Source organism: Haematobia irritans, chromosome 1, assembly GCF_050003625.1.
Source record: "Haematobia irritans isolate KBUSLIRL chromosome 1, ASM5000362v1, whole genome shotgun sequence".
In the NCBI taxonomy this organism is placed as follows: domain Eukaryota; kingdom Metazoa; phylum Arthropoda; class Insecta; order Diptera; family Muscidae; genus Haematobia; species Haematobia irritans.
Genome location: NC_134397.1, coordinates 279,228,957 through 279,253,348, shown reverse-complemented (window position 1 = coordinate 279,253,348; position 24,392 = coordinate 279,228,957). Strand labels below are relative to the sequence as shown.

Here is a 24,392-nt window from a genome sequence, read left to right as displayed (position 1 = left end):
CTCAATTTTTTACAGTATTTCATAGAATGTTCCAATGACTACTTTTAAATAGCTTCATTAAAAGCCTAATTTGAATTATCGCAATGATTACTCTCAAATATCTTCGCTTAAGTCATGGTTTATTCAACTCAACAGCAGCAGCTCGCAGTTACACATTAGCTTTCTCAATGTTCTACAGTATTTCGTAGAATTTTCGCAATTACTCTCAAATATCTTCGTCTAAACCAAAATTTTATTCAACTCAACAGAAGCTCGCAGTTACACATTATAATTTTCGCAATGATTACTCTCAAATATTTTCATTAAAAACGTTATTGGAATTATCGCTTTGATTACTCTCAAATATTTTCGCTTAAACCCTAATCTTCTTCACATTTACTTTCTCAATGTTCACAGTAGTTCGTAGAATTGACGCTATTACCCTCTAAAATCTTCGCCAAAATTTAATTGGAGTTATCGCAATAATTACTCTCAAATATCTTAACTTTTCTTCAACTCAACATCAGTTCGCAGTTACATTAGCATTCTCTATTTTACAGTATTTCATAGAATTGACGCTATCATATCTTCGCTGAAACCAAAATTTTCTTCACCACAGCATCAGTTCGCAGTTACACATTAGTGTTCTCAATGTTTTATAGAATTTCGGAGAATTGTCGCTATGATTACTGTCAAATAATTTCGCATAAACTATAATTTTCTTCAAATAAACAGCCGTTCTAAGTTACACAATAGCGTCCTCAATGTTTTACAGTATTTCATAGAATTGTCGCAATGATTACTCTCATTAGAAACCTATTTCGAATTATCGCAATGATTTCTCTTAAATAGCTTCGCTAAAACCATAATTTTCTTCCAATAAAATACCTTTCGCAATAGTTCGTGTAATAATAACATACTCTCTTATCAACTTGGTCTTTTAATGCTTTCAAATATATCGCAGTACCATTAATCGAGATTTTCAGAAATATTATTTTCTTCTTTTTATATATCGCATAACTTTTGTTTACCCTTTAAGTAATTATTTCAATTATAACTCTAATTATATATAATAAAGAGTTTTTCGCAGTTACACATAAACTTTCTCATGGTTTTACAGTATGCCGCAGAATTATCGTAATGATAAATCTCAAATATCTTGAAAACTTAATTTCCTATAACTTTTATATTCGCGCTTAGAAGTACTCTTTGTATGTTTTTAACTTTTTCGCAGCTATACATATAGTGTTTAATTTTAAGTATTGCGCAAATTTATCGCATATAATATTTGCATTTATTCGCAGATCCTTTAAACTATAACGAACATATTATGTACGCATATTTTTTAATCTATTTCAACATTTTAGGGTATAGACATTATTCCAAAATACTTGTATTGTTTTTACTTATTGTATCGATCTTTCTCTCAACGGTATCATTTCTTTTGCGCACCATCAACGGTTTCTTAAATATACTTTCTTCCACTTCCATGGCTTATATAACATAATGACATTTTTGAATTTCGCATAATATTCGCTTAACCTTTCAGTATTCCGATAATACTTCTCAAATAGGATCTTTCATTTCAACAGACACTTGTAGTTTCTCAAAATCTCTCGCTTTCCATTTTTACACTTTATTGCAATATTATTCGTAATGATTTTGAAATCAATATTTATTTCTACTCTTATCTCCTTTTCTCTTATATCTTCGCTACTCTCCAATTATCCCGTTTTCAATACTTTCCACGCAGTTGTTATTTAGAGTTCTTGTTAGTTCATAGAATTTTGAATACGATACAGTCTTTTGCTTACTTTTTATATATAATCCCAATATATTTCCGGGTTTTAAAGCTATTATCGACTTTTGATCTTATTGAAGATGTTTCTGATATTTTGTAGTTATCAATCGCATTTTATAAATGTAGCAGATATATTTTTAACTAGCAGCGCAATTTTAATGTTTTTGTGCTTTTGTAACATTGAGCGTATTATGTCGAATTGGTAACAAGATAAAATCAAAATTACCATATAATGCTTTCTCTTGAATTAAATAATGAGCTCGCAATTTACATATTCGTTGAGTTTGTGATCTTTTTGATTACACACAAGAAACTCTATTTCATCTTCGAAAAAAGTGAATTGATAATGAAAACTTCCTAATATTTCGTTTATGCAGTAAGCATTCAATATTTGGAAGCAAGGCAAAATGTGAATATACAGATGTACAGATAAAAAAATTGCACATTTGCTTTATAAATTATTGGAATTACTGATTTGCAATAATGGTATGGACAGGAGTGTTTGACGTTCCATATTCAAAATAGTCATCAGATATCTTTTGGTTTTTAAAACTCGCTAAGATACGCTTGACCACCAGTTTCCATACGCATCAAACTCCTAGCGAATCGCATATTTTCAACTCAATCTTGGTTTATTTTGTTCACGTATCTTTTGGTTACCGCAACCTCTTCTTTCCTTGAAACTAAAAGTAGTTTTGAAATACAATTTATTCTTTCTTTCGCTCAAAAGTGGAATATTCTCAGTTCTCTTTAATTATCGTAGATTGTGACAATGTTGATATCTTATTATTTGTCTAAACTTCAAAATAATTCTCCATAGAGTGAAAGTAGGCTATAATATATCGATTACTTGCGGATTGAACGTATACCACCATAAACTATCAACGGTTGTTCAAAAAATGTTTTTAGTAAACCATCATTTGTGCGAATTTTTGCAGTTTTTGGTACAACAGCAATCTATTCAATCACATGCATCGCATCAATTATTTTCTACAATTTTCATAGTTCTTCGAAAATATATTGAATCTGGGCTGAAAAATTTTGCAGGATCGGGAAAAGGTTTTACGCTTTGGATACCTTCGTTTATTATTCGCAATTCGCCGATTCGATAACTGAACAGTTCTTGGCACAACTTCTCCACACTCAATTCAGAATACGAAGTCTCAGTATTTAATGAAATCTCTCATCAACATGATCCACTTAGTGTGGACATTTCCAGTATAAATGAATTAACAAAAGACTTTGTTTCGTAAGTTCATTCCAAAGCTTTGGAGTTACTCTTTGCCACACACCATTAGAACAACATCCTCAACTCCAGTAAATTTAAAATTAGCAAGTGTACTATAAGTGAAAAGGGGTTTTTGGTTGTTGGTTTGCTATATGCGGATGAAAAAATGAAATTTCAATTGAGTCTCTCGATTGCCGAAATATCTTGACAGTTGAGATGGGTCTAGTGATATAGTTTTTCTACAGCATTTTTGTTTTTCAGTATTTATACACAATATATACGAAAAGGTAGAAACGTTAATTCCGAAATATAAAGTGTTAATACATATTAATGCAAAGGTAAAATGCTACATTTTCGAACTTTGGTTGGAATTGTAATCTAAAGCAAAAAAATCTCATTATCAATTCACTCATTACAAATTTGAAAATACTTCAGTGTTTCCCAGGTGTAAGCAAAAGATCGACCTAACCAATGTTATCTGCAATACTAAAAGCATTTTTTTTAATTGAGTATTGTATAATCTGTTTATATAGATTTGATATTCAGAAGCATTTCTTGTTTTAAGCAACTCGAAGCGAGAACAGCGTAAGCTTGAACTACTACAACAGACGGTTTCATTAAAATTTAAGGAGCAGAATAATATTAATTGTTATATTAAAACAATTTCGTTCTTTAAGAAGCCTATTAAATTGCATTCAATTTTATGATAACAATATAAGCGCAGCAATTGAACCTAACATATAATTTGAGATTTGACGATTTCGTTCAATTGTTTCTATAGTAAGGATTAATTGCTGAATCCTATTTGTAAATGCTCATATGCAAAACAATTTATTGATAGTTTATCGAAGGAATTTCTATGGTAAAAGTAGGCTTACAATTTTTTTTTTTTCTTGTATATGGATGAAAACGTTTAGTTGAATTTTAAGAATCATTGGCTAAAATAACGTTAAAGCAGTTGTTTGACGCACTTTAAACTTTTATAATCTCGTTCATATTTTTTTAGATTTTCAAATTGTCTTCAGATAGAGGGATTTTCAATGAATGTTGTATGTACTTCGTTAAACGCATTCAAATCGCTTAAATTCAAATAAATTATAATTATTAAATTATACTTTCGAACTTATGTTTTAATATTCTATCAAATTAATTAGTTTTTAGGTTTGCATTATTTGACGCACTCAAAATATTTATATATGTAAAAATATAATGTTTTTTGATTTTCTAAGATACAAGAATTTTTAATGAACAAAATAATATTTCAATGTTTCAAATTAAAAATACATTGTAAATATACAATTGAATGTAGATATTACAGCTCTCGACGCAATAAGCATAAACAAAATTTCTTAAAATATTGCGAATAGACTGTTTTCGAGTTATTTAACGAAAAAAGTTTTTTAATCCATTAAGCGTTTGTAAATCATTTTAAATTCAATTGAATTCAAAGAATATAACACATATAAGTGGAAGCTTTCTATACAGACAGATTTTTAATTTAGGGAAATATATTCCATCAATTTTTGAAAATTATTTCAAGGTATATAGGCGGTAGCGTATTACATTCGCATTTATGTTTTATTATTCTTCACTTTTTAAGGAAATTTTCTATTAATATTCATATTTGAGTAAAAGTGCAGATTTGATTACTCTTTCGTTTGGAAATTCGGTAAATAGTTAATTTAGAAATGTAGACTTAGTTTTTGTTTTACTCCATAGTGTTAGAATTCACGTTAAAGTTATTTTTCAATATTATGTTTAATTGAAATTCTCGTGTACAGAGAGAGTACTTATTATTTTTTGGTGGACGCATTCCAACCGCAAATTTTAGGAAATTATCTTCTTAACGATCTTCAAACTTGATAGGTCAAACGCTTTGGTTTATAATTTTTAAATAAATTTAAAGAGGAAGAAACACTTCAAAACTTTATTAGGCTTGGACTAATCAATGCTAAAACTCTATTTAAGGGAATTGTTATCTAGGCTTTTAAATGTTAGCTTAAATTTTATATAAATTTTATACAATTTTGTGTCAATATTGGAACGCTTTATTTAAAAGCAGAAAAAGTAAAAATTTTTAAAAACTACTGGGTTCATTTCGTTAGAATAAAAAAGTAAAAATACGGCAGATGAGTAATACTCAAATAGGACAAAATTTTTTCTATTAAAAATATGGGAGAGAGAGTACTTATTATTTTTTGGTGGACGCATTCCAACCGCAAATTTTAGGAAATTATCTTCTTAACGATCTTCAAACTTGATAGGTCAAACGCTTTGGTTTATAATTTTTAAATAAATTTAAAGAGGAAGAAACATTTCAAAACTTTATTAGGCTTGGACTAATCAATGCTAAGACTCTATTTAAGGGAATTGTTATCTAGGCTTTTAAATGTTAGCTTAAATTTTATATAAATTTTATACAATTTTGTGTCAATATTGGAACGCTTTATTTAAAAGCAGAAAAAGTAACATTTTTCAAAAAATACTGGGTTCATTTCGTTAGAATAAAAAAGTAAAAATACGGCAGATGAGTAGTACTCGAAGAGGACAAATTTTTTTCTATTAAAAATACGGGTAAACAATTTAGAAAACGTTTAACACAATCCTTGTGTTATCAGAATATACATATTCGTTTTAGCATATGCATTGTAAATGTAAATTTACTTTTAATTAGGGTTTATAGATTTATGAAATTATTTTTCGTGGAAATCAGTTCAAAATAATCGAAAACTGAATTTTTTACTTGAGATCCTAATTGATTAAGCTTTTGTAAATGCTTGAAAGTTAAGTAGATTTTATATAAATAGTTAAAAATTCTCATTTACTTTAAGATGTTTAATTCCAATTAATCAATACTAATAAATCATACTATTCAATTTCTTTTTGGTTTAATTTTTCATAATTAGTCATTTTGGTAACATCGCTGCCTATATTTAGTACGTGATTCAATTCAAAGTTATTTGATCAAAACGCATTAAATTTTGAAATGTCTGTAGTCGAAGGTTATCATTTAAAACGCATTAAAATTTTAAATTGCTTGATTGTGCCTTCAATCGATTCAATTCGACCCTTTTTTCCAGTTTCTAAAGTACAATTATTTCCTTGTAAAACCATCTTGAATTCAATTCTCTTTTCTGTATCTCGCAAAATATAAAATAAAAATATAAATAATTTGATAAGACGTCTTCATTTTGTTTTATTTTTATTTTGCACGTTCTATATCTAGTATCGTGTTTGATGGTTATGCAAAAATATATCAATGTTCCTAATTTTATAAAATTTCGATGTTTGTAATTAATTTCGCAGAGTTTTATTTTTCTTTTTTTTCAGAAATACTAAGTATCATACATTTTTATTTTATTACGCAGTAGTTATTTCAATTTGTTTGTATTTTTCTATACCATATTTAGAGATATCGTATCCGCATAATTTCATTAAGTTATTTAAGCGTATTTTGTATTTCCCAAAATCGCATTACGTTTTCTTTTCCAATTGATGCATTACATATAATATCGCATTAAGACCCTATATTTCTAATGACGTAATTGTTTATTTATCCATATTTCTATAAGTTTAACGCTTGAGTTTCAGTTTCGCAAAGGTTCGAAGATTTAGATGTATATACGTCATATTCTATTGGCAAAGTTGTATCGCATTAGAACGCAGTACGTCTTTTCTTTCTTCAATTTTTTATTAGCTTTATAACGTAAAAGTAGTTACAGTTTCAATATCGCATTTTTGTGTTTAAATCGAAGTACATTTGTTTTACCAATTTTTAAGTTTGATATGAATTATGTTCGCCGATTTCTATTTTTATAAATTTACGCTCAAATATTTCCAAAATATATTAAAAATGCATAATATTGTAAGGCTACGAAATTTCAATGTCGTTACGATGGGGGGAATGGTATACCCTAAAAGAAATTTTCTGACAAACAACATTTTAGACAACCGAAGTTTTCTTTAAAAGTAAATAAAAACGATTGAAGACAATCCATACATCGCTTGCCATAAATTCGTATTTATTTGCTCTTTTAGAAAATACTTAATAAGAAAGGGCAATTTCGTTTGTCTAAAATTTCGTTTCGGACGAAAGTATTTGTGTGTAGTATAAATTATATTAATCAAACGCATTCTCTCATCTAACATAAAAATTCGTGAAGTTCGAAATTTTCATTTTACATTCCAGTATTCGAAGTTCCATTAAAATAGCAACTAAAAACAAATCTCAAAATCGCATAAAAGTGTCATACTTCCTGACAAATGTTTTGTTTCAGAACGTTTTGTTTCTAAGTATACTTTCGCAGGACTTCGACGTCTTTTCTTTGTAATATAATTACAATTTATGATGATAATCCTAATTTAGATTTAGATTTATATACCTTATATTTTCCGCAGAGATCTAGTAATTTTGTTTACTATATATACTAAATCAACGAAGTTTTCATTCCATGACTCATTATATGTAACTTTTTGTACCTAATATTGTGAATTTTAGTAACGCAGTATATAAACGTTGTCGTTTTTTGTTACGCATTTGCTTCAGTTTACACAGTCGCATTATTTTTCCATTACATCGCTGTAAAGCAAACATCGCCAAATAAAAACCGCATGATCTTACTAAACCTTTTATACTTATCAGAATTTTTATTGTGTAATTTCATTCAAATGTTTTAGTAATTTCAAGGTTGATTTTATACTTTTCAATCTCTTTATACCTAGCATCGTATTCGCATATTGTTATCGCACTAAAACGCATATACGTATATAAATTGTAATGTTCTTGTCGAGATTTTTTATTTTCTAGAAATATAATTCTTATAGAACTTCGAGATCATCATTTAACATATGTATCAATTTAGCGCTTCTTTTCTATTATTGTATTCGTAGTGGGATATATAGTTATATCGTATGTCAGTTTCTATAAATTCCTATAAAACGAAGAAATTGTATGACTTTGCATTTTGTTTTTTAATTATTTCTTTTTTTCTTAATTCAAAAACAAATTAATCTCTAATGTAAATTGAATTTACGAAAATATACAAAATTTTAGTGAAATAGTTTTTCACAGTATATCGAAGTTGTTTCATATATTAATTTTGTTCCAAATGTAGACATCGTCCAAGTCTAATGAACTCACTATATCTGCTACTATTTTAACTTCTTCTATATTTTACTACTTTATTAAAAAATATATATCAAAATCTTGCCGCAAAGCTTTAAGCATTGGTAACTACTAAGCTCGCAATATAGCGTATATAATAAAAAGGAATATTAGTATCAAAATATCTAACAATATTATCTAAACTAGATTTTCGTATATCATTTCTAAGACGCATTCATTTTAGTAAATTTCGAAGATTGTTTTTGTAAAAAATTTGCTATAACCAGAGATGTTTAAATTTTAATTGTTTTTAAAGGACACTCAACCGATGAAATATCTGACATTGCATTACAATGTGAATATCTATTTACTTCTGGTATGGAATACCAAAAACTGATTCTAGGGTCGCCTTTTTATATGAAAATTAAGATGAGCGATTTCGTAGCAGGTAATGCTATATTTTTTTATATTTTGAAAGTTCGGACGTTGTTGTTTCATTAGTGACATTAAAATAATTGATAACTTTAATTAATCAGATATAGATGCTCACAAATTCTTAATATTTCCGAGATAAATAAAAATAAAATTCAGATTTGCAATTATTAGGATACGTTATCAACGAAATTTATGTGATATAAGACATTTTATACATTGTATATAAGAAATAAATAATTTATTTGTGTAATGACGCAAGTGGAAATTATTTAAAAAAGTAGTGTCTAAACTTTAGCCCTATCGAAGGTAATTTAATTTTCGAGTTATTTTCGAACGTTTAAACGTCATTAAAATGTAGTTTGCTTGAAATGTGTTAAATGTTTCGCATACATTATAAAAGGGAATATTGACCCCTATGGCTTATGAAAATAAAGTTTGGGATCATCTTGTCTAATATTTCGTGTTGAAAAGTGATAGCATCGAAATATCTATAGTGATAATTTAATTTCTAATGGATCTGGATTTGATTTTTGGAATGTACAATATTATCAGAAAATGTATTAATGTGATTTTGTAAATACTTGAAATTGTTTTGGAGAGCATTTTTGAATTAGAAATACGATAATAGTTTAGGAAATATTTTTATCGTAGATAATGTCAACAATATTTAAATGTTGTGGAAATTATTTAATTTACCTAGTTTTAGATTTTTTCTTCTGCCTATAAGGTAAAATTGTGGCTTAATCTCATCGTTAATGCTTCAATTTGTTTTCTGATTTAGGGAATAAGTAAAAATGGAAAAGAATTGTATAAAAACCTATTATGACCATGATTCTTTATTAAGCCTATAATTATATTTATCGTTAGCTAAACTTTTTTTGTTATTTTCCAAAAAAAAAAAATAATATATTACGTGTTTTCTTCTGGCAATTTTAAAACTTTTTTACTATCGCAATGTTTTGTAAATTTTGGAATTATACGCACAGTAACCTTTATTTAATTTAACAATATATTATGTGACTTATTTTCTTTAATAGAACGCATTTACTTTAATGACGATTTATTATAATTTCGAATCGCTACACCAGTGTTTTCTTTGAAAATCGTATATACGCAGTTTTTTGATTTTAGTTGATTTTAAGTATTGTAAATCTTTCGTAATTCATATGCCGCATTTTTTATTTTCCTATAACGCATTTAGCATTCGTAATAATGCTTATAATGAAATAATAAATTATTTCGTACCTACACGTTTTATGAATTACCCTATTTCGATTTTTCTAGAATTTTCTAAATATATATGATTTTGTCGTTCTAGCTTTTTCGATTGTTATGTAACACTTTAATTAGAACATTGTTAAATATATCGCTGTAACCATTTTATTCTCTTAACTCATGTACTGATTTCGATTTGGTCAACCTTTTGTAATATTCGCTTTATGCATAAATTATGTACCTTGAACGCATAGTAATTTTCATTTAGCTATGTGAATATTTATTCTTCTTTTAATTACGATTCCGCATAACATGTATTAAACTTGTCAGTAATTTTGATTTTATAGACCTTTTATTAATCGCAATATTTAATTCTATGTTATCGTTGTCGCTATTCATATAACTCAAGTTGACCTGTGTTTTACCATAATGTGCATGATTGCTCACATTAAACCATGGAATCTTTTCATACAACGCATTTTATAAATACAATACTTTTAAAATTTTCAAATTCTCCAACTTTCGCTTTATTCGACTTATTTGATAAACTTATTGGTTTTTATTAGAACACTGTATTTAGATTAAATTTACGCAATACTCTTCAGCTTATGAATTTCGTTAATATATAACTTCCGCAAGATTTTATACATTACGTATTTGAGGTGCAATTTTTAGTTGTTAAGAATAATTGAATAGTTTTTATGTTTTTAATTTTGTTTCTTCAATAGTATTTGTTTTTTTTGGCTTCAGGAGCGCTTAAATTTACGAATCCCTACAATTTCCGCAATAATATTAATTTGTGTATTTCAAGTATACTCATTTTTACGTAATTAATTTCTGTTCATCATTTTGAAATGTCGACATAATAAATATCTCTTTTTTATGCTAAAGGGAATAAAGATAATAATAAATTTACTCACTTTGATTTTAGTATACGTTAAGTGAACGGATGTCGCTAACGTAACTTCTATAGATGGACTCTCTGTGGGGGGAATAGGATGTTTTACTGATGTTTGTCTGCACGGCCCATGTCTGAGAATATCACAAGACATTTTGGGAGAGGCTAGCAGTTCAAAGCACCATTTGGTGTTGTTTTGAAAGGAAAAACAAATTTGTGAAATGTTGGTTTTTTTAGAAAAAATATGTTTCATCATATATTTATTATTTCATAAAAAATCTTTTTTTTGTATATCTTTTTTTATGGCATTTCTTTTTTTTAGATTTTTTGTTTTTGAAATAATTTTTCTTGTTTTTCTTTTTGTTTTGCTTGTTTCAATATAATCATTTTTTCGAAATATTTTGGTCAAAGAAAATGAAGAATGTATATAAAAATCGTAAGTACTATATGAATATTGAAGAATACTTATTAAATAGAACAAACGTATGATGGAAAAAGAACAGAATCAATCAAAATCAACTAAGGCTTAGAAGGTAATTTTAATAAGATGTTTTCTTGTGGTGGTGTAAGAACAGGACATAATTAGATGGGGTTTCTAATATGATATGGTTTCTCTACCTCCTCAGCAAGGATATAGGTGCTTATCGATTAGTATATATAGATGAAAAGGATGTATATAAATTTCTAAAACGCTTAACCCTTACGTTTATAGGATTTTTTGTTTTTTGTATGATTTATTTCTCATTCTTCATATGCTTATTCAGCACTCATTCTACAAAAAAATCTTTTACAAAATAATTTCTTAAAATGATTTGATGTTAGTTTACTCTAAAGTTTGTCCGACCCCAATTTTGCGAACGGGGTTCATTTCTTACAGATACGATAGTTGTCAGTTGGACGTGGATTTTTCGTACAAGTCTTCTCAATCAGAATAAGTGTGTTGTATTTCTCTGTTTCTGTCATAATAAACTCATCACTCGATGATCCTGACATCAATCCTTTCTCTCTCATCTATTTAACATTCTTGATCTCTCTCGAACCTTTTCATTTGCACAATCGCGTGTATTCTCGTTCATCAAAATCATCGCATTCATCACACACTCACTCTCATCTATACCACACTCAGCGCACACAATGCACTCTCTCTCTATTTTATCTTTCATTCGTGATATATATATTGCTTTATCTGATTCAAGATTGTGTAGATGATTCGATATTTGTTATCAGTAGCTAAGAATTCATACGCATTCCTCGAGTTGTTATTTTCTTTCTTTTTCAACAGAATACGCGTATTTTGTATGTATGAACAATTAGGTTGTATATTTTTAGTAAATAATACTTCATCATAACCTTCTCTTTTTAGCGTATACAGATGACTGATGATTTTTGTTTAAAAGACGAGTTTCGAATTAAAGGACGAGAGAATTGGACGATATTTTTTGTAAATTTAGCATAAATTATGCATAAATATACTCACGACGCCGCCCAACATAATACACACATATAATTTCGCTAAATGGTTTAAAAAAGAAAGGCATATTGTAAGTTTTATGGGAAAAATATATTGCGAGACATATAGAATATGTATTATAATATTAATGTAAATTATTAATAAATGTGATTAATTAATTAAACGATGTAAAAAAAAACAGCAAGTATTTTTATACATGGCAGGGAATGATTGTAATAAAATGTTTCCACCTGCAATGGGACACAGGGGATGTCTAGAAATAGCTGCCTCCATACAAAGTATTTCAGATATGAGAGAACAGAGTGCGCATGTTTTCATACATTTCTGTTATACGTCCAGTCCAATACTTTTACATTTTTCCACTAATGGTTAGATCAAACCATAACATTTATGGCATGCAGAGGGGTTAGAAAAGCGGTTGAGACTAAGTATACAGAGAGAAAGTAGCAAAACGACGTAAATGGTGCTCGTGTAGAGCAATAGCGTTGGAAGGGGGAAACCTGAGTTTAATATTTTCTGTATGCCTCGTTTTGGAAAATCGTGTGTATACCAAGATACATATGATAGAAATTTCTAGATTTTCGTTTTTTATTAAACATGTGTGGATAAAAAAAAATCACATTTTATAGCAATAAAAATCTATAAAATGAAACAAAGAAAATTAATGGGAAATACTACACATTAAAATTTCTGGAATGAGCAATTCACATTTTACTCGGACATTGAATAAAGGGGTATGAGTAATACTCGTATACAAGAAAAAAAATACGTCTTTTTACATTTTGTCTTAGATAATATCTATTGAAAGTAGAAATATAAACGCAAATCTAAATGACGTTTTTCTATTTCACAATGACGTGAAATTCTCAAAAGCAAATTGCGCAGTTCTTATAGACTTTTTTTCAAAACAATATGAAACACTATTTTCTGTGTGCATTATTTTTGTTTTTCATCAAAAATATAAAAAAATGCTTACGGCTTGTAAGAAGCAAGGCTTCAAGCGATGACGACAAACAACACCAGTGATTAGTGCTCAGTTCAAGCAGATGCTAACCAGACCCAGAATTTTAGTTGAAATCCCTTCCTTCATCTTTCTAGAGTACAGCGCAAAATACAGAATTCACTTCCTTCCTGCCTAGACAGCATTCTTCAGCTTGTTGGATAACCTTTTTTAGCCTTTTTTTCAGCAATAATTTTCTTTCAGATTCCCAAATTTGTTTCCATGGAACATCGCAAATTTTCTCCTCACTATTTCGGCCTACTGTCAGAACAATAGTATTCTCCTGATCTAGTAACTAGATTTTTGTGTTTCTCGATTACAGCCATATTTTCTAAACTTTGGTTAAATAAAACCAGACTATCTGCTCTCATTCACACAAATTCACACTTCAACTTTCACACAATAAAGTATTCCACTTTTTTGGCCCCCTGGGCAACTTGAGAGTACAAGATTTAAAGACACACTGATGACTATAGCAACGCTACACGTCTATTTATACCCATCAAGCAACTCGTCATGTATACGAATGTGTGTTCTTGGAAGATGGAAGAATTTTCCATTGACCCTTTCTGGCACATTCGATGGGGTGGTTTTGGTTTGGCAAATTCGTTATTGTTATCTCTTTCATGGTGTGGGCAAATTGTTATACAGCAGATGTCGGGAGGAGGGATTCAGCTGCTTTTTTATTAGTTTGGTGGATTGAGCTGTAAAATTTTCCATTCCATTAAAATAACAACAGTCATATAGTAAACTGAATGCGCAATTAGAATAAACAGAAAAATTAATTTTTGGTAGAATGAAAACCAATCATTTCACAATATATGAAATTAAAGCATTATCAATGTTTTTTTGTTTTTTTAACTAACTTTAGTTAAGAGTGTATGGACACAAAACATATCTATACAGCATGATTCGGTTATATATTATATCTAAAATTAATTAATTGGATGTATGGGCAAAGTCACGTACGCATATTGCGTACTTGATGAATACATATAATCAGAAAACAATTTTCAGATTAACTACTACAAATTGATTTTTGTGCATTAAAATATATATTTAATTAAATATCTATTAAATCGAAAATAAATAAATGACAATACAGTCCATGGGCAAAGAAAAAACCAAAACAAAATAATAAAAATCGTCGGAAATTGCCAGATTTTTCGTTAAGGTCGATAGTACTTGGGCTTAAATGTGTGTGAAAGAAAGAAACAGATGTCGTACGCTTTGAGAGAATGTGTCGTATAGATTAACATTATACCAGTTTATGATAGTGAAAAGAGATGCCATATAGTTTCCACGACGATAAATTCATGGGAATGGGTTGCAACCCTTGTTCTATCTTTCGTTCATTCTACGTCACAGAGAAAATAGAAAATTCTGGCAATTTCCAATGCGAGAAAACGAGCAATACCCCCTCATATGTATAAGCAAAAAGGATGCTGGAGGCTGAACAACTACATATACTAAAAGAATATTCCGGAAATTTTATGGAATGGAAATTAATACCATATATTTACATATGTGTAGGTCTTTAATATAAATAGAAATTTTGATGAATGATATGTTTTCAGTTACCGGCAACATACATAAATATATAAAATTGAAACAAACTTCATCTTCCCATTATAGGTCATATAAGAGAAATATATCCCAAAAAATTTGCGAATTGGCCAAATAAAATTCGATGTTTAATGCCGAAGAAAATGATAGCATCTGTCACAGAATTAATTAGAAATAAAAATTGTACTTGATTAAAAAGTTAATTGATTTCCACGGCTCTTTCAATTCATTTTGTTTTTGTTTATGTTTTCAATCAACTGTTTAATTGGAAATATTTTGGTGAAACTGTTGTCTGTGTAACTTTCGCCCAAAAATCTTAAATTTCTGTGATATCAATGATGCATACATACAGTTTGTCAAGAAAGTGTTTTCACAATGGGATAAAAATTATGTTTTGTTCCAAAATTAAATATAATGAAATTTTAAAAAAATATTTTATTATGTATTTTGCAAAGTATACATACGTACACAGAATTAAAAATTTAATAAAATATTTAATATTTCAATTATTTCTAGAATTTGAAATAGTTGGCAATGTCAAAAGACTTTCTTGACATACTGTATATAATTTGTAAAATGTTTACTAGTTTTTTTTTTAAGGCAATTAACCAAGATGAGTAGTTACAGCAAGATATGTAATTGACTGTGTATGTTTTTATTAATAACATGAAAAATAACTGGAAATTGCAAAATATTAGGAAATTAGGCTTAAAAAATTTTACCGTGGGGATAAAAAGTGGGGTTTACTGTATTTAAGAGTTGGTTAGTATCAATCCCACAACCGATTTTCAAGAATGAAATTACTCTGAGAAGTGACAGCGAAAATCTTATTCACTTCCCAATTATGCGACAATATGTTAATCAGGCCTGAATATTTATTTATTTACTTATTTATTCAGTCATCAAAACAAAAATACAGGCCTATTATACATGTATTGTAATAAAAACAAGTAAGGAAAGTCGGGCGAGGCCGACTATATTATACCCTGCACCACTTTGTAGATCTAAATTTTCGATACCATATCACATCCGTCAAATGTGTTGGGGGCTATATATAAAGGTTTGTCCCAAATACATACTTTTAAATATCACTCGATCTGGACAGAATTTGATAGACTTCTACAAAATCTATAGACTCAAAATTTAAGTCGGCTAATGCACTAGGGTGGAACACAATGTTAGTAAAAAAAAAAATATGGGAAACATTTAAATCTGAAGCAATTTTAAGGAAACTTCGCAAAAGTTTATTTATGATTTATCGCTCGATATATATGTATTAGATGTTTATGAAAATTAGAGTAATTTTTACAACTTTTCGACTAAGCAGTGGCAATTTACAAGGAAAATGTTTGTATTTTGACCATTTTTGTCGAAATCAGAAAGACATATATATGGGAGCTATATCTAAATCTGAACCGATTTCAACCAATTTTGGCACGCATAGCAACAATGCTAATTCTACTCCCTGTGCAAAATTTCAACTAAATCCAATTTTGGCACGCATAGCAACAATTTTGGCACGCATAGCAACAATGCTAATTCTACTCCCTGTGCAAAATTTCAACTAAATCGGAGTTAAAAATTTGCCTCTGGGGTCATATGAGTGTAAATCGGGTGAAAGCTATATATCTAAATCTGAACTGATTTCAACCAAATTTGGCACACATAGCTACAATGCTAATTCTACTCCCTGTGCAAAATTTCAACCAAATTGGGGTAAAACTCTGGCTTCTGGGACCGTAGTAGTCCATATCGGGCGAAAGATATATATGGGAGCTATATCTAAATCTGAACCGATTTCAATAAAATTTGGCACACTTGACTATATTCCTAATTGTTCTTCTTGTGCAAAATTTTAAGCAAATTAGGGTAAAACTCTGGCTTATGGGGCCATATAAGTCCATATCCATATATATGGGAGCTATACCTAAATCTGAACCGATTTCTTCCAAAATCAATAGGGATCTATTCTGAGCGAAAACACATACTTGTGCCGAATTTGAAGTCGATTGGACTAAAACTGCGACCTAGACTTTGATTACAAAAATGTGTTCACGGACAGACCGACATCGCCATATCGACTCAAGAGCCCACCCTGAGCATTTTTGCCAAAGACACCATGTGTCTATCTCGTCTCCTTCTGGGTGTTGCAAACATATGCACTAACTTATAATACCCTGTTCCACAGTGTGGCGCAGAGTATAAATATTGTCCTAATCCTAAAAATTACAAAGCATTACTATTTTTACGAAAAAAACATTAATCTCCAATTTCGTTCCGAAGGAAGGTATTTTTTGTATAGCGGCATCCGCTGTAATTTTCAAAGTTAGCAAATGTTTATTGAAAGATTTGTTTTGAAAACTTCAAAGTCTAAATAAAATACAGCAATCCCTCGATTTACGTCTCCTCGGTTTACATTGTTTCGATTTACGTCGTCAGATTTTTTTGTTCCAACCAACTTCGATTTATGTCGCCATTCGATTTACGTCGTCGATTTTTTGCCAACTTTATCAGAAACGCCTTCCATAACTGAAATAAGTACCAACGATGATGACATCGAAGCATTTATTTCTGAAATTCTTACCGAAAATTCGTCAAATTTTGATTGATATTGCATATATAACGCAAATGCTTCTATTTACGTCGTGATTGGTTCCGGAATTTGACGACGTAAATCAAAACAACGTAAACCGAGGCGTCGTAAATCGAGGGATTGCTGAACGTCGTTTCGATTAATGTCGTTAAATTCCGGAACCAATCACGACGTAAATCGAGGGATTACTGTATAATACAATTTATGTTACAAATTTGTTTTTATTGTATTCGAACTGTATTTTGATTTTTCCAAATCAAAATTGTTGATAAAAAGGGGCTCAAGGTCTGCATTTTTTTTAGTTTTGCAATTTTCTTTGAAAGTAGTTGAAATTAATCAAATTTTTGTACTTTTAGTACACTAGACCCAAAGAAATTTGTTAGTAGGGACAGCAGAAAAGTCTGCTAAAACAGCAGAAAGGCTGAAAAAGGGACAGCAGTCACTGTTTGCTGAAATAGCAAACATTTCCTGCTATTTTTTATGAATACCTATAGTATTTGATAAAAATCTGAATATTTATTGGATTGACAAAATGTTTGCTGATCGTATTTAGGAGCTTGTAAGTATATTAATGTGCAAAACTATACCAAAAACTACTTTTGGTTCTTAAATATGCTTTGGGGAAAATTTGTTCATTAGGCCCTGAAGTACAAAAATATAACAGCACACATCGACTGCTATTTTTAGCAGACTTTTTTCTATGAGTGTTGGAACAATTGTAATTGTAAATAATCGCATGAAGGACGTGGCAACCAGTCCCAATGTTATTTTTTATATTTTTATTTTTGTCAATTTTGTACACTAAATAAATAAACGAACTATTTATAAATAATAAATGTTAGTAGATTTTCAATAATTACGGGAAAACTGAATTAGCTAGTAGTAAATAATAACTGCAACTGGAAACTTATAGATATACAATTTGTAGATGCACTGCTTCTTAATGAGATTGATTAAAAATGTTTAAAATTAAAAAATGTCACAACTCAAAATATTTGAAACACATTATTATGAATACTATTCACCATTTCTATAATAAATAAAATTATGGAAAGTGGTTACTCCAACCCAAAGTCTTTTACCACCAAAGATTTTGTAAAAACTAACTTTAGCTTTGAAATGGAGGCAACCATTTATATTACTTTCTTAGATAACGTTTTTACCTGAGATTCTTCAAATACTCATAAAGGATAAATGTTGTGAGTTCTACGTATCCCTTGTGGAAAGAAATATAATTGGTTTTATTCTCCACTATGTGGAAGTGTGCAGATGTCTTTTGCAATGAACACATGTCCCAAATAGACATATAAAGGGTGATTTGTTAAGAGCTTGATAACTTTTTTTTAAAAAAAAACGCATAAAATTTGCAAAATCTCATCGGTTCTTTATTTGAAACGTTAGATTGGTCCATGACATTTACTTTTTGAAGATAATTTCATTTAAATGTTGACCGCGGCTGCGTCTTAGGTGGTCCATTCGGAAAGTCCAATTTTGGGCAACTTTTTCGAGCATTTCGGCCGGAATAGCCCGAATTTCTTCGGAAATGTTGTCTTCCAAAGCTGGAATAGTTGCTGGCTTATTTCTGTAGACTTTAGACTTGACGTAGCCCCACAAAAAATAGTCTAAAGGCGTCAAATCGCATGATCTTGGTGGCCAACTTACCGGTCCATTTCTTGAGATGAATTGTTCTCCGAAGTTTTCCCTCAAAATGGCCATAGAATCGCGAGCTGTGTGGCATGTAGCGCCATCTTGTTGAAACCACATGTCAACCAAGTTCAGTTCTTCCATTTTTGGCAACAAAAAGTTTGTTAGCATCGAACGATAGCGATCGCCATTCACCGTAACGTTGCGTCCAACAGCATCTTTGAAAAAATACGGTCCAATGATTCCACCAGCGTACAAACCACACCAAACAGTGCATTTTCGGGATGCATGGGCAGTTCTTGAACGGCTTCTGGTTGCTCTTCACTCCAAATGCGGCAATTTTGCTTATTTACGTAGCCATTCAACCAGAAATGAGCCTCATCGCTGAACAAAATTTGTCGATAAAAAAGCGGATTTTCTGCCACTGATTTTGGTAATAAAATTCAATGATTTGCAAGCGTTGCTCGTTAGTAAGTCTATTCATGATGAAATGTCAAAGCATACTGAGCATCTTTCTCTTTGACACCATGTCTGAAATCCCACGTGATCTGTCAAATACTAATGCATGAAAATCCTAACCTCAAAAGAATCACCCTTTACAAGACAAACTATTAATGTTGAAATTTTTAATGTAAGCCATTGTGAAGGACTAAAACTATAAAAGGGGGTTGAAATCGTTGAAGGAATTTTAAATACAATTCAGGGCATAAACATCTGCCATCGCTATATCAATGTTTCTGTTTTGGCTCTGTTTTATTATATAGTGTTATTATGCATACAATCATTTATTCTACTTTTACAGTAAAAAAAGATAAAACGAATAATAATTGTATATTCTGACAAGGGGCAAAGTTATATCCATCAAGGTTAGTTTACCAGTTATTATTATTATTTTTTTTTTTTTTTTTGTTTAACTAACGAAAATTGTAGTAAACGATATAACAAAGTTTTTTCTATAATATAAATTAGTTTTATAAAAATTAAAATACTGTCTGAGCGTATGCAAATGAATATATTATTTAATATGACATTACCTAAATTCGACTTCCAAATATATTTGTGATGCTAAGTCTGTGTCAACACATGATTGACGAAGTTGACTTCGGATTTGGGATAAAAACCATTTTATTTACGGCAAAAATAAAAAAAATATTGTAACAAAATAAATGTGTTTGAAATTTTGTGCGTGTGGACTCCGTGATTGTAGTATCACACTCAAATAAAAGTGAACCCGCAAAAGCCAATTTAACTCTATTTTGGTTTATGGAATTATTATGTTTTTAGAAAGTTTCCATCACTTTTTTCGCACGTTAGTTGGTGAAAGGGGCCAAAAAAGCACAAACATTTTTACACAAATGAAGCACAAAGATTTACTAAATTCGTATTTTTTTCACAAAATAGCTCAGAATTTCTTAAAATATGTAAATTTTATCACTCATCTTCAACTTGGTATGGCGTTAAAGACATTCTTTCAATTTTCAATACCAATTTTTTTAAAACTACAAAAGTTTCTTTGGCAAGTGAAACAAAATAATTATATATGTATAATAAATTATCTTGAATTTGTCGAAAAACATTTGCTTATTTGTGATATTGGTGTTATATTTGCATGTGTAATACAGTTTACTAAAAATTTTCTAAAATTAAACTACATTTTATAAAATAAGCTAAAATTGTCCTTTCTGTTTTTTAACTTAATACTTTTGACTAAGCGAAGTTTGTTCCATTTATGAAAACTTTAAATATATTATAGTCAGATTTCACATAACGAATGTGTTTGGCTTTTCGTACAAAAAATCCGTTTTTAGATCGTTGTCAATTCCACAAACAGTGTAAATAGAAAGTTCGTCGCTGTTCCTTATTTTTATACCCACCACCATAGGATGGGGGGTATATTAACTTTGTCATTCCGTTTGTAACACATCGAAATATTGCTCTAAGACCCCATAAAGTATATATATTCTGGGTCGTGGTGAAATTCTGAGTCGATCTGAGCATGTCCGTCCGTCCGTCCGTCCGTCCGTCCGTCTGTTGAAATCACGATAACTTCCGAACGAAACAAGCTATCGACTTGAAACTTGGCACAAGTAGTTGTTATTGATGTAGGTCGGATGGTATTGCAAATGGGCCATATCGGTCCACTTTTACGTATAGCCCCCATATAAACGGACCCGAAAATTTGGCTTGCGAGGCCTCTAAGAGAAGCAAATTTCATCCGATCCGGCTGAAATTTGGTACATGGTGTTAGTATATGGTCTCTAACAACCATGCAAAAATTGGTCCACATCGGTCCATAATTATATATAGCCCCCATATAAACCGATCCCCCGATTTGGCTTGCGAGGCCTCTAAGAGAAGCAAATTTTATCCGATCCGGCTGAAATTTGGTACGTGATGTTAGTATATGGTCTCTAACAACCATGCAAAAATTGGTCCACATCGGTTCATAATTATATATAGCCCCCATATAAACCGGTCACCAGATTTGACCTCCGGAACCTCTTGGAAGACCAAAATTCATCTGATTCAGTTGAAATTTGGTACGTGGTGTTAATATATGGCCTCAAAATCCCATGCAAAAATTGGTCGATATCGGTCCATAATTATATATAGGCCCCATATAAACCGATCCCCAGATTTGACCTCCAGAGCCCCTTGGAAGAGCAAAATACTTCCCATTCGGTTGAAATTTGGTACGTGATGTTAGTATATGGTATCCAACAACCATGAATAAGAAGTTTTAAGTAATTCGATTGTGGATGACAGTCTTTCGTAGAAGTTTCTACGCAATCCATGGTGGTGGGTACATAAGATTCGGCCTGGCCGAACTTGCGGCCGTATATACTTGTTAAAAGTTTTGCTGGGTTATTAGTTCTTGAGATATCGAAATAAATGTCTGTATATTTTGATAATAAACATATAACATAGGTATCTAGGCAACCATAGAACGACTTTGTGTGCGAAAGTTGAATTCAAGCATATTTCAAAGGTATATGGTTCAAGGCTTTGGAGCCGGTTTGTTAATTGGCGGGTTTCATAGCGTAGACACCAACCTCGCAATGGCAAAATATGGAGAAACAAAACTATTTTAAATTGGTACATATGTATATGTTTGTCTTGTTAAAAATAACATGGGGGTTCAATTTGAGGTTCACAATTTAGAGATGTGTTCTATTTAAGCTGTTTTGCAATTTCGCAAATGAGATAATCGTTTGAGAATATTTCTCAAACATAGAAACATGTTGCCATATTGAAATTTCCCTGCGATGGTAATGCTTTATGTACTGTTAAATACTTACAGGGTGACATTGATGACAAAAAAAGTACTATTGTTACCACTGTTAGAAAACGTCTACATTTAATTTGAAATTAAATTGTTTTACATACTGCTACGAATGTGATATTTCTAGATTTAAGTTTATTTAAATTAGTTTCCGTTAATTTCAATTTCAAATTATTACGATGAAATTACGTCATAACTTGTTAGAGTAATTTCTTTATGTTCTAGTACTTTCCTAAACATCTTTTGTGTTCTTAGTTTTCCAATCGTTCATTGTAAAAGTAACGCCTTTTGGTTTACTTATAATTGTAGTAATATGACCATAATCACTTATGTTATGCCTACACGACATCTACCAGATAGTAGAATGCACTAGATTATTAGCATAAGCCTAAAAGAATGTGTGTCATATCACCTGTACAATAACGCCCGATAGAACATTCCAGATGGCTGTAGGCAATGACGATAACCAGTTGAATATGTGCTGTTAGATTAATTGTATATAGATAGTTCTAGATGGTTGTAGGCCAGACTATCCAGAATTTTCGAAATCGTCAAATCACGGTGTATAAGCCCCTGGCGGAGGGTGCTGTGAAGTCAGTCGTAAGCTAAAGTTTATACAGTACACATTGTAGAGCAAATAAGTGAAACCAATCAGTTAAACAAATAAATTGTAGATTGTCGTTATTTGAAAAGAACTGTGTTTTAATTATCGGGTAATTAAATACACCTCAATGTAACAATACATACAAAAAAAAAATACAGTCAAAGCTCGGTTTTATGAACGATACATTGTCAGGCCGTTTCGTTATTTAGTAAAATTCGTTAAATCGAACGAAAATTTTAAAGGTTAACTTTAATCAAATAGAAAAGATCGAATCGTAGTTTTTACCGTAGTAAAAGAAATACATGAATATTTGGTACACTCATAGAAAAAAGTCTGCTAAAAACAGCAGTCGATGTCTGCTGTTATATTTTTGTACTTCAGGGCCTAATGAACAACAATTTATAAAATTTTTAGGTTATACATTTTTCCCCAAAGCATATTTAAGAACCAAGAGTAGTTTTTGGTATATTTTTGCACTGTAATATACTTACAAGCTCCTAAATACGATCAGCAAACATTTTGTTTGCTGTTATGCCTTAATTCGTCAAATATACAGATTTTTGGTCAAATACTATATGCATAAAATATTGTGCTAATTATGTTAGGATAGCTCCTAAGTTGACATTTTTATTTGGTTTAGCCAAAATAAAACATGGTTTAGTGTAATTGAGCTTAAAAAATAGCAGGAAATGTTTGCTATTTCAGCAAACAATGACTGCTGTCCCTTTTTCAGCAGACTTTCTGCTGTTTTAGCAGACTTTTCTGCTGTCCCTACTAACAAATTTCTTTCGGTGTAAAAATAAGGAAGTTTTTTTTTAAATACTATTACTTAAAATACCCCTTTAAAAATTAATGACTTTGATATATGACTATTTTTGTTTGTTTTTTTTTTACTGCATGCAGGTCAGGTTGAAATGAGGGTCCAAGTTTCCTCCGTTCACATATGTCCATTTTCATCTAGCTGTGTGCCACACACGTGCACTTTTTATTCCAGGGATTCCCTAATAATCAAGTTGGGAATACTTCTTTGCCGAACGTTATACAGAACTTCGACTGTACTTAAGTTGCCTTGGTATTTTTTTTATATGGAGTTGAATCGATTAATACAAGCTTTTGTTCATTTACGAAAGGCAAATTCGAACATTTTACAAAGTAACCTTGGTTCATTCTAAATTATCCAGTATTTTATAATTTATAGAATTCTAATGACAATTTCATATTACAAACATCAGATAATTTTACATTTTTCATCGTTTATCCCCACAATGAAATGTGGAAATAACTACAAGAATATATTTGATATATTATTAGGGTTGTTTTCTTTTAGCACTGGAGTACTCGTTTATCCAGGACATCTCCAAAAATATGCAACACTGTCATCAGCTGTTTAAAAAATCACAGAAAAGTAGTGAAATCTTGCACTATTAATGTATGAAATGCTCCAATTAGTAATAAATATTTACTGCTGCGATTATTTATGACACTGTGCCACTTTAAATTTCATGTTTTTCGATAAATTAGTCACAATAAATTGCTACTGTGAGTCGATGAAGCGTCACTTTATCAAAATA

General features: G+C 30.2%; 1 long non-coding RNA gene across 1 annotated transcript in view; it reads right to left on the bottom strand.

The window, feature by feature from the left end:
• The window catches only part of LOC142226590 (uncharacterized), a 42,109-nt gene extending 28,498 nt beyond the window's left edge, over nt 1-13,611 (bottom strand). The window contains exons 1-2 of the long non-coding RNA XR_012719707.1: nt 13,108-13,611; nt 10,683-12,172 (exon numbers count right to left, since the gene is read on the bottom strand). This is a non-coding gene — a long non-coding RNA (uncharacterized LOC142226590). The remainder of the gene's footprint in view (nt 1-10,682; nt 12,173-13,107) is intronic.
• Nucleotides 13,612-24,392: the final 10,781 nt, after the last annotated feature.